The sequence below is a fragment of the Vigna radiata genome, chromosome 1 (assembly GCF_000741045.1).
Source record: "Vigna radiata var. radiata cultivar VC1973A chromosome 1, Vradiata_ver6, whole genome shotgun sequence".
Lineage (NCBI taxonomy): Eukaryota > Viridiplantae > Streptophyta > Magnoliopsida > Fabales > Fabaceae > Vigna > Vigna radiata.
The window spans coordinates 24,671,835-24,685,668 of record NC_028351.1 but is presented as its reverse complement, the minus strand read 5'-3'; positions in this window follow the sequence as shown (position 1 = coordinate 24,685,668).

Sequence of the window (13,834 nt, the reverse complement as noted above, 5' to 3'; positions counted from 1 at the left end):
TTCAAACATGTGAAATGCAATCAGATATGATGTAACATGTACAAGCTCAGTAAATATGCATTCACATATCAATATACACACATAAACATGTTCAACCAGATATCAATCAATAAGTATAGAACATGCAAAACATCAACAACATATGTGTTATTAAAAAATGTGTTGTCATCATAAAAAAACCAAAGTGATATAGATATTGTGTTGTCAACAATCTCAACACATGAGATTCTAGTGTATTTGGGAGAGACGCTAACATGCAACTGTACTTGTATAAGCAAGATGTCTTAGAGCTTGCACTGGAGAAAGAAGAACTGAATATTATCCTTATTCAATTATGAATGATGTAAGCCTCTAAATCATTCTTATATTAAATTGATTTATTTAATTACTTATATCAAATAAATATTTTATTTTTAGGTATATATTTTGTGTCAGTAACAATATGAGGTTGAATTATGTATATGAGTTCATAGACCTCCAACTCACTTATGAAGTTAATAAATTTGATGACATCTAAGCATATGTCACCAATTACTTTGCATTAGGAAAACAAATATATTTTGTCCCTTATATTACTGCACGAGTGTAGTTTATTGACTTTTAAGTATAATCCGCATTTTAAGGTATAACAATAAAGTTTTTTTCAATTTAAGCGTCATTGGCAACTACTTGTGGTTTTCCTGACAATATTGTTGTGTGGTTTTACTCCTTATACAAGTTTCCACCTAACCATTTTAGACAAGTAATAGATCAGTAAGAACCTTAATGTTTTAAACTTTATTTGTTATATAAGTGTATCCTAAAACATTTCCTTTTTTACAGTTCAATTGCAGGATATAACATGGGGAAATCAACTACTAAGGCTAAAAAACTTGCATGTTTGTCCCTCAAGGTTTGATATATTGGTCAATATATTTATAATTGTTTGATTCCTTTTCTTTTTCAATCATTTATAATTGTGTTGATATATTGTAGTGTAATAAAAAAAATTGGTTCATATGAGTGTGGTTACTATGTAATGTTGATACGCTGTCATTGAAGCTATCAAATTAATACTACTTTACAAGGCAACTTCAATATTGCCATGTTAGTAGTCAATAAAATATATAGGGTTAAAGTAACCCTGAGTTGTTTCGCAACGAATATGAAATTGCTTTTCAATACTTGGCTCTTAGGAAGACTATGAAAAGGTTAGTAAATGCTATGTATTGAAAGAGTTTTTTAGTCCCATTAAAGCCAAGAAAACCTAAATTTCCCACTAATGTAGTATAGGGCAACAAGGTCTAATCCGTGGACTTGGTATTTGTTAAGGCTGGAATTGTAGAATTAAAACCTAATTTTTATTTATTAAAACTAAAACTAGGTGGGAAAAAGAAAAATTAAATGGAATCTAAAGAGAGTAACTAATTAGTAATGCATATATCTAAGTAAAACTAATAAATGAATGGAAAGAAAGCAATGCATGATATCTATCCTATACTAATGCAACTAACATAATCTGGACTAACAGAAAACAAAACCTCAACTTAGAATTCAATTTACACAATATGGAGAACAATTACTACAAAGAAACCTCAGTTAGGTATTACACTAAATGAATGAAAAAAAACAATATAAAATTGTAACTATAAATGGAAAAATAAGAGAAAATAAAGGAAATTGTCATTAATCAATTAATAACACCCATAAATAATAACTGTGAACAAAATTGAAAGAACTTAAAACAATAACTATGAATGGAAGTTTAAAAATCTAATAACACCTAGAAATAGAATTGAAAACTAATCCTAATCACATATTAAACAACTCAGAAAATATTTGAGAGAGAAGAGAAAGTATAGGTCAACCATAAATTTATTATTGAATTAAAACCTAAATCCTTAAAGCAGCCCATGATCTCAAAAAGACATCTTAAAAAGTTAGGCCCTCTTTGGGGTCCTATAGCACCATTCTCCACTGGTCCTTCAACCATCTCAAATCCCACAACCTCAACCACCAAGGTTTCAAGTACAAGACAGCCTCACAAAATCCAAGGAACCTAATAATTCCAAAGCAATAAAGGGAAGATTCATGAGCATATGCAATTCATTATTTTGATCCACAGGCTCAATAAGTAGGTAACAAGCAAAGAAATAAAGACTGCATTCTTCCAATGCTACTATAAAGAACAATTGCACTTGCTATTGAGAACAAATGTAACATTGAAGGAGCTTAAACATGAATAACAACATTATGATAAAAAAAACACTATTGACTCCACTTTTCACAAAAAACACACTAAAAATTGTATGCATATATGAGCAGTCGTACTAAACTTCGATTCAAAGGCAGAAGTTTTAACAAAAATAATTTATTGCCCAATCAAATGTAGGGACAGGAAATGGATGAATTCTCAAGACAAAGTATTTACCTACCTTTTATTCTACTAGCTTAAACTGCTACCAATTATATCCCAGGGATGGGAAGGAGCATAAATTTTATGACCAAGGTTGACTTAAACCCAATTCCACAGAGTAAATAAAGTTAGGGTATAAATTTTCACTTAAATGAGCATATTAATAGGTACAAGAAATTTAAGCAAACAAAGTTTATGTATAAGGCATGAAACATGTATCAAAAATTCAATTGTGTTATACAACTACAAGGTTGAAAGAGGCCTCAATACTCATTTAAATGAGCAATTTATGTTAATAAAACAACCTGAATTTGTATAGCAAGTTTCTTCACTCGATCATAATACTTAACATCAACGTTTTTGCTCTTTTCAAGCAACTGAAGAAAGAATGAAAAAAATTAGAAAAATAAAACTGTAGAAGAAAGACAATAACAAAAGATGGCAGTAAACTCTGCACTAAGCTAAAGTTAGAACTCACTCACAACTTTTCACCCTAGCTAGAAGAGAGGAAGAATTCAATGAGAAATCCGTGCAATTCAATAATTTGAAATCATAATGAAAGCAACCAAACCATGGCATAAAAATGAGAAGGTTTGGATATATATGACTGTGAGAGTGAGTATTGAAACTGCAGAGCGCGTAGATGGTGGATTTCACGTTCAACAGTGTTTCGAAACACCGGAACATTCGGCTCCAACGATGCCGGACACAACTCCAGTGATCGGCGACGGTCCGATGGACGCTCCTTTATCGATGAATGCTGGTTGTGGTCAACGGAGGTTTCTGGGTGGAGGACCCTCTCTCGGTCTCGTGAGCTTTTTATTTGAGATTTCAAATTTTTGAAACCAAAAATAAAGCCGTGTGAATGAAACCCTACAACTCTATTTCGACATCATTTTTTTATTTTTTCAAATCTATTCAAGTTTGACCAATTAAAACGTGACACATCGATGGAGTAAAAAATTTGTCAAATTTGGGTGTCAAAATATCATTACATTAAAAAATATTATACGATTCTTTATTAATTATTAAGAAGAGTAGCCGAACCATGAGATGCTTATTTAAATTTTACATTCATTTTATATGGGTGAAAGGTTCATTTTTAATATTATTTTTAAATGTGTGGAAAGTGGAAAATAATTATGATATCTTAATATGGTTTTTGTTTCTTATATTAGGGTTTCCTATTCTCACTACTTTCTAGTGGAATAAACTCGACAAAACAGTCAAATAATATGGTCAATTATAATATTAGAGAACTTAACAATAACTTAGATAGAACAACTAAACAACTAGTAACATATATGTAACATAGATAAGACAATTAAACAATTGAGTACGTTAGAAATGAGTAAAAAAAGTTTGAATATCTTGAAAAGAGGGGTAAGGAAAACTCAAATAGCATAAATAGGGACATGCAAATATAGGATAACTTCAGGAGGTGTTTGGACAAGTCGCATAAATTAAAACAACATTTGAAGAGTTTGGTAAAGCATATAAAGAGCTTGGTAGAGTATATTGATAACTTGATAAGGTTGCCAAGTAGCTTAGTAGAGCAAGTTAATAACTTGGACAATTCGATGGTGGAAGGGTCGAGCTGGAAATAGAGGTCCATGGGTAAAAAAACTTAATCCAACATAAATATAGTTATCATATAAACAAATACACCTTTATGTCATGACTACATTGACCAACTTCACCACCTTTACTTATTGTTGTTATCCTCAACCGCCACCAATAACCAACAAACTATCTCACAATGCCCACCAAATCGCCACCATAAACATAATGTATGTCAATGACAGAAGAAAATGTTGATTAAAAGAATGAGAATGACAATGCATGGAGGATGTTTCGGTCCAAAGAGAAGGGATGTCGCCAATCATTGTTTCAATGAGAACAGACCTATGTTTTTTGTTTGCCGAGACGAAAATGAAAAATGACTTCATATTTTTGTACTTGAGAGTCAAGTAGAAGAATCAAGTTCCTCATTATCATCTTCTAATTATTTTTTTTTTCTAAGTTTTCTATACCTTTTTTTTTTAAGTCTATCTCTTTCCTTAATCTTGAGATCTATTTTATATTAGGGAAATTCTTGTAGAGCTCTTGTCTTTTAAATATATTGTGATCAAAACTTCAATGAGGTAAGAGAGTTTCCAATCCATAAACCCTACTTTTGTAGTCTTGTTAAAAAAAATTGAATGTGTCCTTTTTTCTAGTGTATGATACTGTGATGGTTATATGACAAATTTGGGTCCATAAATGAATTCTTTAGATATCAAACATACACTTTATAGTTCAAAGATTATTTTTAACGAAGTTTTGTAGAGCAAGTTATAAATAAAAGAATTTCTTTTTGTTAAGAATTTCTAATTTTATAGACCACATTTTATGATTTTTCTAAATTTATGAAAGACGTGAATGATGAGAATATAGAAAATAATTTGCTAAATTATAAGACATTGTAGTCCAAATGATATATTATTTATGTTCAATTGAATGAAAAATAAGTAATTTTGAGTCCTTACATATTTGACTTCAACATTTTCACTTGAATATGTAATATATTATTATTATTATTATTATTATTATTATTATTATTATTATTTATTAGTCTTAGTAGTAGAGTTAAGATCACACGTGCATAGTTATTGAAATATATTGGGTTAGAATTATCCGTTAATTAGAATTAGAATCACTTAGTTTTGCAATCAATTTCTCAACTAAAAGGGTTGTGATTCACACATTGTATTCGTATGATGAGATGATCAACCAACCATATTCACACTAACATAAAATCACTTCGATTTAAAAGACATGTTAATAACATGTTAATAACATTCTTTAACTTCCTCGTCACCCTTTCCATCCCATTCTTCTTTCTCTTATTTTCCAAGCATATATGAATACCCGAGATCACACGTGCATAGTTATTGAAATATATTGGGTTAGAAAGTCCAAAGAAGTTCTTAGATGTGGTATGTAGGGTGGTAAAGTTTGTCTTAATGTACACAATTATCCGTTAATTAGAATTATAGAATCACTTAGTTTTGCTATCAATTTCTCAACTAAAAGAGTTGTGATTCACACATTGTATTTGTATGATGAGATGATCAACCAACCATATTTATACTAACATAAAATCACCGTGATTTAAAAGACATGTTAATAACATTCTTTAACTTCCTCGTCACCCTTTCCATCTCATTCTTCTTTCTCTTATTTTCCAAGCATATATGAATGCAGAGATAAATACTTACAATCTATACCAAAAAATATGTTTTTCATTATTTATTTAATTTTAAACAAAAAAGTTATTTTATTTTACTTTATTGTAGAGATAACGAAAGCTATCAATCTAAATCGTTTTACTTTAACATATCAATAGCCCGTTTAAAGTAAATTTGATGCTACTCACCTTTCAAAATAAAGATGTAGAGGATGGTTTACGGGTTAGGCTAAATTATCATTTTTTTTCAATATTTTAATTTATTTTTCAAAATTTTCAATTTTATTTTTAAAATTTATTTATAAATATTACAAATGAATATTAAATAATTTTTAAATTTTTAATTAATTAGTTAATATTTTTAATTAGTTAAATTAAAATAGTTATTATTACTCTATTATAGGTAATAATTACAATTTAATTTGTAAATATTATGATTTAAATTATAATATTTTAATATATTTATATCTTTAAAAAAATAATATAGAAAATAATTTTTTTTAATTATTTTTTATTTTAATTTTAAATTTTTAAACCAATTGATCCATCAAATTAAAAAACAAATTAAAGAACTTTATAAACAAGATTAAAACATAGTAACATATTAAAATCTTTAAAATCAGCATTTATGATATCTGGACTTGCAGAAAATATAATATGATAAGTGGTAAAATCAAGTTCAACTGAAACCCTTAAGTATAGGTAACTCAATTCTAAAATAGAATTAAAGCTCTCCCATCAAAGAGCTATATTTCATCACTCTAATTTTTTTAGAGGTTAAGAATGTAACTATGGTTACGTCTACAACTTTCGTAGGAATCAACGTAATGAATGAATTTATATGTTTTCATAAACATGGAGTATTAAAGGTTATTAAAATATGATTTTCCTTTTGGTCACAAATTGCATACTTACTGTGAGAAAAAGAAATTTTGAGAAATGTTGAACTATTGATTAAGAAGTGGAAAATCAATTTGTCTTTTTATTTGAGAACAAACAAAATTCTATGGAAAAGGTCAAGAGTTGAAACAAGAAACAAGAATGCTTATTCATATCAAGAAATGCCATTAATATATGCCATTAATATATAGTAACAATATCAAACCCTCATGATTGTGATTAATCAAACAAATGATGCAGGGACGCAAGTAAGTTAGATTAGTGTCATAACTTTAAATTTTTCTGAACAAGGAAAAAGATATTTTGGTATTAATTTTTTAAAGCTGCGGCCTCTCTTAATAATTGTTATTCTTAGATTAATATTGTTGTTAATTTACGCAATGGAATGAAAACCAAAGCTACTCATGAAGACACTATCAAAATATGTGTTAAGATTATATTGAAAGACGTTTTGTTTATTCTAGAGATATAGCTTAATATATTTTTAGATTTGTTTCTAAAAATGTTTTCGTTGTTCAGATAAAAAAAACAAGGAAATATTGATACATTTGATATTCATGTTGGTTTGTATAACTTTAAAGCTTCACACCATTAAGTTAATAGATTCGGACATATGTTTGATAGAAGGTTTGAAATCTTGTGACAAAAGTATTCCTATATTGATATGTGAGAAATACAGCAGCTGCATTTTCGGAGTATTTTGTTGTGCCTAGCTGGCAAGTTTGTTAGGCTGAGTTTGTTATTTTCTTTCTGTGTTTGCTGTATATATATTTCGTATCCATAGACCTTTCTTTTTGAGTTGAAATAATGATGATTAAGGTTTACTCATACTAAATTCTATTACCAGTTTTTTTTCTCTGTCATTATATCATCGCTGACACCTACGACTTTCGCCTAGCCTTGTTTTTATTTCCTTTTCCTCAATTTGATCATGGTTTCCCTCAGCCAAAACACTACCCAAACACCAAATCACCTAATGAATCCGACCAACTCGTTCTACCTGTTGGAAAACAGGTAGGTTTCTTTTTACACCAAGAGTGGGGGTGAATTGGTGGTTTATCAAAAATAAAGTTTTTTTGCAATCTTGCAATCAAAGTATAAAACTTTTCAAACTTTCTTGAAATATAAGTAATGAAAATTCATGTGCAGCGGAAAAACGTAGTTGATTGCTCAATTTGTAAAGTCGACTGAATATAAAAGAGGAGGGATAGAGAAATTCAAACACTGGTGTTTGTACTAGTTCGGCCAACAATGCCTACAACCAATGTCCTTCCAACCCAGGAAGCAAATGCACTATAATGGTCAAGGTTTTTACAACAAGGAATTTATAGAAGACCTCCACGTCAAAAATATAAATCTCCTCTCTAACCCTTTAACAAAAATATAGCTACAACAACAAAACCAAACTTGCAGCAAGAATCCCCTCTCCTGCAATATGAAACACCACTTTGAACAATCCTCAAAGTGAACAAGACTCCACGAGTCTAACCCCTATAATCACAACAGGTCCAATGCAGCAAACTTCACATATGCCAAGCCAGAATTGTAGGAAAACAGGTTGGCTTCTTTATTTCACCAAGAGGGGGGGGGGTGAATTGGTGTTGTTTCAAAAACACTTTCTTTTCGCAATGTTGAAATCAAAGTATTAAGCTTTTTGAAATTTCTTGAATTGCAAGCAATCAAAATATGTAAGCAGCGGAAATTACGTAGTTGACTGCGTAAAGAATAAAGTCGATTGGAATGTAAAAGATAAGGGATAGAGAAATGCAAACCCATATTTTTATACTAGTTCGGCCAACAATGCCTACATCCAGTGTCCTTCCATCCCAAGAGGCAAATGCACTATAATAGTTGCGGTTTTTACAACAAGGAATTTATAGAAGACCTCCACGTCAAAAATATATATCTCCTCTCTAACCCAAAACCAAAGTATAACTGCACAACACAATCAGACTTGCAGCAAGAATCCCCTCTTCTGCAATTGCAACACCACTTTGAACAATCCTCAAAGTGAACTATCCCCCTTATCACAACAGGTCCAATTCCAGCAGTCTTCACAAGATGCCAAGCCTGCACGATCAATCACAGAAGCACCTTCTTGTGCAGATGTTGATAAGCCAATGAATGCGCAATTGAATCTCCTGTTTGAATCTCTTTCAAGAAAGATCACCACCGTCTTCTTAGAGAATTCTTGGAATAAAGAGAAATCTGAAACATAAATGAAATTGTTAGATCATCAAAAGTCTGCGAACAAACTAGTGTTCAGTCTATTTATAGATTTCTGTTAAATAGTCAGATTCTCATTCAAATGTGCTACTAATTCAGTCGACCGTATTATACAGTTATAACAGTTTAGTCAAACAACAGATAAAGTCGAATATGTAAAATACAATGTCGACTATCACAATGTCAAACACTTTGAAATTCTTTTCTTCTCAAAATAGCACATAGCACTGATTCTGAAAATTTGTACAAAGGGTTTAGCATAGTCGAATCCATTAGTAATATAGTCGACTGTACTAGAACTTTGTAGCACAAGATTTCTTGCTTTAAAATATGTGCAATAAAACATATGAAATGATGCATAGCACACAACACATTAAAGCATATACACATGTTCCAGAAATATATCAATCAATCAACATAGGAACATGTAACATAGTACATACACATACACATGTTCAACAAATATTATAGTTTAATTAGCATAAGAACATGTAATGCAGCAACAACATGTATTTGTTATTAAACAATGTGTTGTCATCATCAAAAACTAGATTGATATAAAAATTGTGTTGTCAACAATCTCAACACCAACAACTCCATTCATCCATATCTTTATTTGCCAATTGATCAAGTTTGCATTTGCATATTTAAATTTAGTTTTGCATCAACAATTCAAATTATTATTTCTTTCAAGTCTTATGCGATCAAATCACATGAACGTCTAGGCCACTGAGTCCTTTGGGAAACGATACTTGGTCTTACCATTATTTATTACTTAATACGATCTGGTACACTTGCCAGGGTGTAAACAGACTCATGCTTTTTCATTAAGTTGTGTAAATAAGAGAGATGAGGTTGATTTCAATGATTTTGTGACTAATTCCCCTTGTTTTGACAGAGATTGAAGTAATATTGGAAGTAGAGATGAAGAGCCAAGAAGATGGAGCTCAGAATGGCCTAAAAAAGCACCAGAAGGAGGGACAACATGAAGCTTGGGCGCCTTGGATGAAAGCTCAAGCGTTGAAAATCTACGTCCACCGCCTGGGCGTACCTCCTAGTCGCCTGGTCGCCCCTCCTAACTGCCTAGGCGGTGAGGTTTCGAAGCCTGGGCGCCCAACTCAAGGTCCAAGCCTTACATGAGGTGCTTTCACTGCCTGAGTTCCCTAAGTGGGGCGCCCGAGCATCAGGTTTCGTGGATCAGGCCCAGTTTTTGCTCTGTTTCGACTCTATTGGACCGGGTCCTGTTTTTGTTCGTTTCCGACTCTATTTAAAGAACCTCGGGCTCTAGGTTTTGTATCTTTGGCAGAGAGCAACATAGCAACACACTCTTTTCCCAATTCTTAGGGATCTTTGTATCGTTCTTTTCTATTATTCACTAGCATGATTTATGAATTGCATGAGTGTCGGGAGGTTCCTTACAGTTCAGGTTCTTGTTGAATTACTCCCAAGAGTAATATTGCTCAGGGATGAGGGTATGAGTCTTGGTTTTCTTTAAGCTCTTGAATTTCATATCTTATTACTAGGAATGCTAGGAATTGCATGAACTGGTAATTTGGGATAGGCTTATTGCCAAGGAATCGGGTTAGGTAATTTAGTGGGTGACGTTAACATTAATGCATAAAGAAGAATTCTTATATACATGAGAGGGAACTTGTTGAAATCTAACCCCAACAACATATTCATCGCATATTAATCAACATCCGTTCATCTTTGTGCTCCTTTGCTATTGATCAATTCCATTCATATTTAATTTTCTGTTTTTGCATTCAAAACCAATGATCTCTTTTTATTTAAGTGTTAATTAATCTTTTTATCACACGATTGTCTAAAGCCAAGAGTCTTCTGCGATACGATACTTGGTCTTACCATTTTATATTACTTGTGTGACTTGGTACATTTGTCGATCCGTCCCAACATCCACCACTCCTCTCATTTTATTTTTCCATGCATTTCACTCCATTCATGGAAGGCTAAGCTTCTATGGTTATTCCATTGTAATTTCGTTATAGATTCAAAGGTTGAATTAATGTATTTGTTTTTATTGATTATTGATTTGAGTTATCTTTCTTCTATGTTTTTCATCTCTCAGTCACGTTAAAAGTAATGATTTTTTGCATCATAAGGTGTTTGAATTTACATGCATATTAATCATATATGAGTTCAAGGGTTTCTAGGTTTGATTGAGAATGTACTTTGATTGAATTTAGGAACTTTCAAATTATTGAACGAGTTTTTGCTACTAATTGAGAATGTACTTTGATTGGTGGTAAGAATTTCAACTATAATTAATTGAGAATTTACTTTGATTAATTAACTTTTAATTTGGTTAGATTTCAGAGTGGACATGATTAAACACAAAAGGATTCGATTGAGAATGTACTTTGGTTGAATTCATTGTGAATAATCTAGAAAGATCTTGTATTTAATTGAGAATCTACTTTGGTTAATTGTAAGATCGCCCTCAAGTTAATTAAGAATGTACTTTAATAAATTTGAAACCCGAAAAATAATCAATTGAACAATAATATGTGGATAACCGATGATGAATCTATCTTGAAAAAGCAGTGGAATTAGCCTATTTCATTATAATAGTTTCTAAGTTTCTTATTTGTTCTTCAATTAAACTCATGACATTCTTCAACATTAAATTCACTAGGATAGACTTTCATTCTTATTTTTAAGCATTGGATAGTGATAAGTTTCTAATTTTCCCCATTTTTCTATATTAAAATTCTTCTTTTAGGTTATTTTAGATTTTAATTCTTTAGAAATAGAATATATTAGTGTAACTAAGGTAAAAATTGGTTTTTGATAGAAATAGAGTTAATTTTCTCTTTTTAGTTATATAAAATAGGTTTTTAAACAAATAGGTTATTTTCCCTTTTAGAAAAATATTCAAAAAATTAAAATAAAATTTATTTTTGTTGTTGTAGGATTTTATTCTATCTCTTTGTTGTTTATCCCTGGGCAACTTGTTTCTTTTTGCAAAACAACCCATGGCCAATTGGGCTGTTCTTTTTTTTTTGTGGGCAAAAGCAGATTGGACTATCTAGTCAACAGAGCTTGAAAAGTCAACAAAAGAAATTTGGGCCACTGTTTTGGATTGGCCTGTCTATTTTTTATTTAAGTCGATTCTTGGTGGGCTGAAGCTTAATGAAGTTGTTCATTTTGGTGGAGAGGCAAAAAAATCTTTGTAAGAGGGGTCAAAACATCAAGTTTCATTTGCAAGAGAAGCACCCTCGAGTTAGGGTTTGTAGAGAGCGCGATAGGAAAAGGCTCCATGGCCCAAAGAAAGTTGACCCAGAAGATTAATCAGCCAAAGAAAGCTTATCAGAAGCCTCATGCGACCAAAGTTGATCTGAAAAGAGACGAGAAGATCTAAGGGCTGAGAAAGACACGAGTGGTTCGTGATGAAGGGGGGAGATGAGTTCAAGAGACAGAACGATTCGCGAAGCTTCTAGAGTTCATTTTTTTTGGTTTGTCCCCTATTTCCCTCTTTCTTTTTCATTCTTGATTTCTCTTATAAAAATGAGGCTCATAACGTAGACAAGACAATAGATAGTGGTGGGTGACAAACATCATTTTTAGGTTTAGATTTCGATTCTTAGTTCTTAGTTTTAGATTTCAAAGTTTTCGTAGAGTAAATACATTGTTTGCTTCACTAGAGTTCTTAGGGGATCATTTTGGGTGACAGACATTGTTTTGTCCATTTCAAATAGCATTCGTTAGTGCCCATTTCTTTTGAAGATCATTTGCTTTGTTTCTTTAACTGATATAGTATAGATAGAAAATTTGTTTAGACATTTTAGAGGTGTTAGAGTATTGGTAAGTGCCTTTTTGTAATTGAATTTGACTTGAGACTTGAAGGAGGAAAACCTGTTTTACATGAGAAGGAGAATGGAAAGCTGGAAAAAGAGGTAGAACCTGTGGAGGTCATAAAGGGAATGATGTTTCTGAGGTGAATGTGCTGAGAGATGCTGTAGAAGAGTGGCCTGCACCTAAACAAATTCATTCTTATTATTTTGTCAGTTGGCGGCCTTATGAGGATCCAACCATAAAGTCTAAAATTGGTTTGCTTGACAAAAAGATTATGAAGAAAAATCAAGCTCGCTCTCAAATCGCTGAAGCACTGAAGGCAAAGCGGGTGAATTGAGAATAATTCATTTTGGTTGTATGATGAAAAGTAACATTATGTAATGGTGTTGTAAAAAAACTAATTGTCAATCTTTGAGACTTTAAGCAGCAAACAACACAACCAGTAACAAACAATTGTTTTCAAAATTATATCCAAACTTTATGCAGAAAAAATTAAATAATTTATTTTCTGATTACATGTTTCTTTCATGAACCTTCATATGGATTTTGATGCCCCTTGGCTCAAGGTGATGCGTGACCTAGTATCTCGAGGGTGATTTTTGTCTTTGATTACATTGGGATCACACACTCCTTCATCCTACTTTCTAAACAGTCACTATTGAGCGAAGCCTATATATGTTTGTATGCTTGGTAGACAACATCTCTTACATTCGTGTAGAAAGTTATTTAATTTGATACTTATTGTTGCAATGAGAGATATCTCAGAAGAGGGTATGTTTCACTTTAAAATATAAGCATTCTAATGTGATTTCGTTAGGATGTTCTTGGTAAATTGGGTAGAAAATGAAAAAGAAGAATATATGGATGCGAAAGAGGATGAAATATTTTTTAATTTCATCTGGTGTTTAGGTAGACAAGGTGGAGAATGAGGTGTTAGAAATAATTTTGTTGGACCTTATTTTTCTGTTTCCATCTCATTTGATAAATTATTGAAAGTAGAGTCTTGGAGTTGTGCCAAATTAGCAATTATTTAGCATATCTATTTACTTTAGCATTGTAAAGTAGAATTTTGTTCTTGATATAAGTTTCATTGTTTTATCTCCCTCGGTACATTAGTTAAGTACAAAACTAACAGGTCATTGCTTTCATGGTTTTGTAGTTCAATGATTTCCTTAATACTATATTCTTTTCTTCTCCAATAGTTGCATTGATTATTGTTGTGTTTATGGACAACATTTTGAGTACAAGGATAACGTCAAAGACAGGGG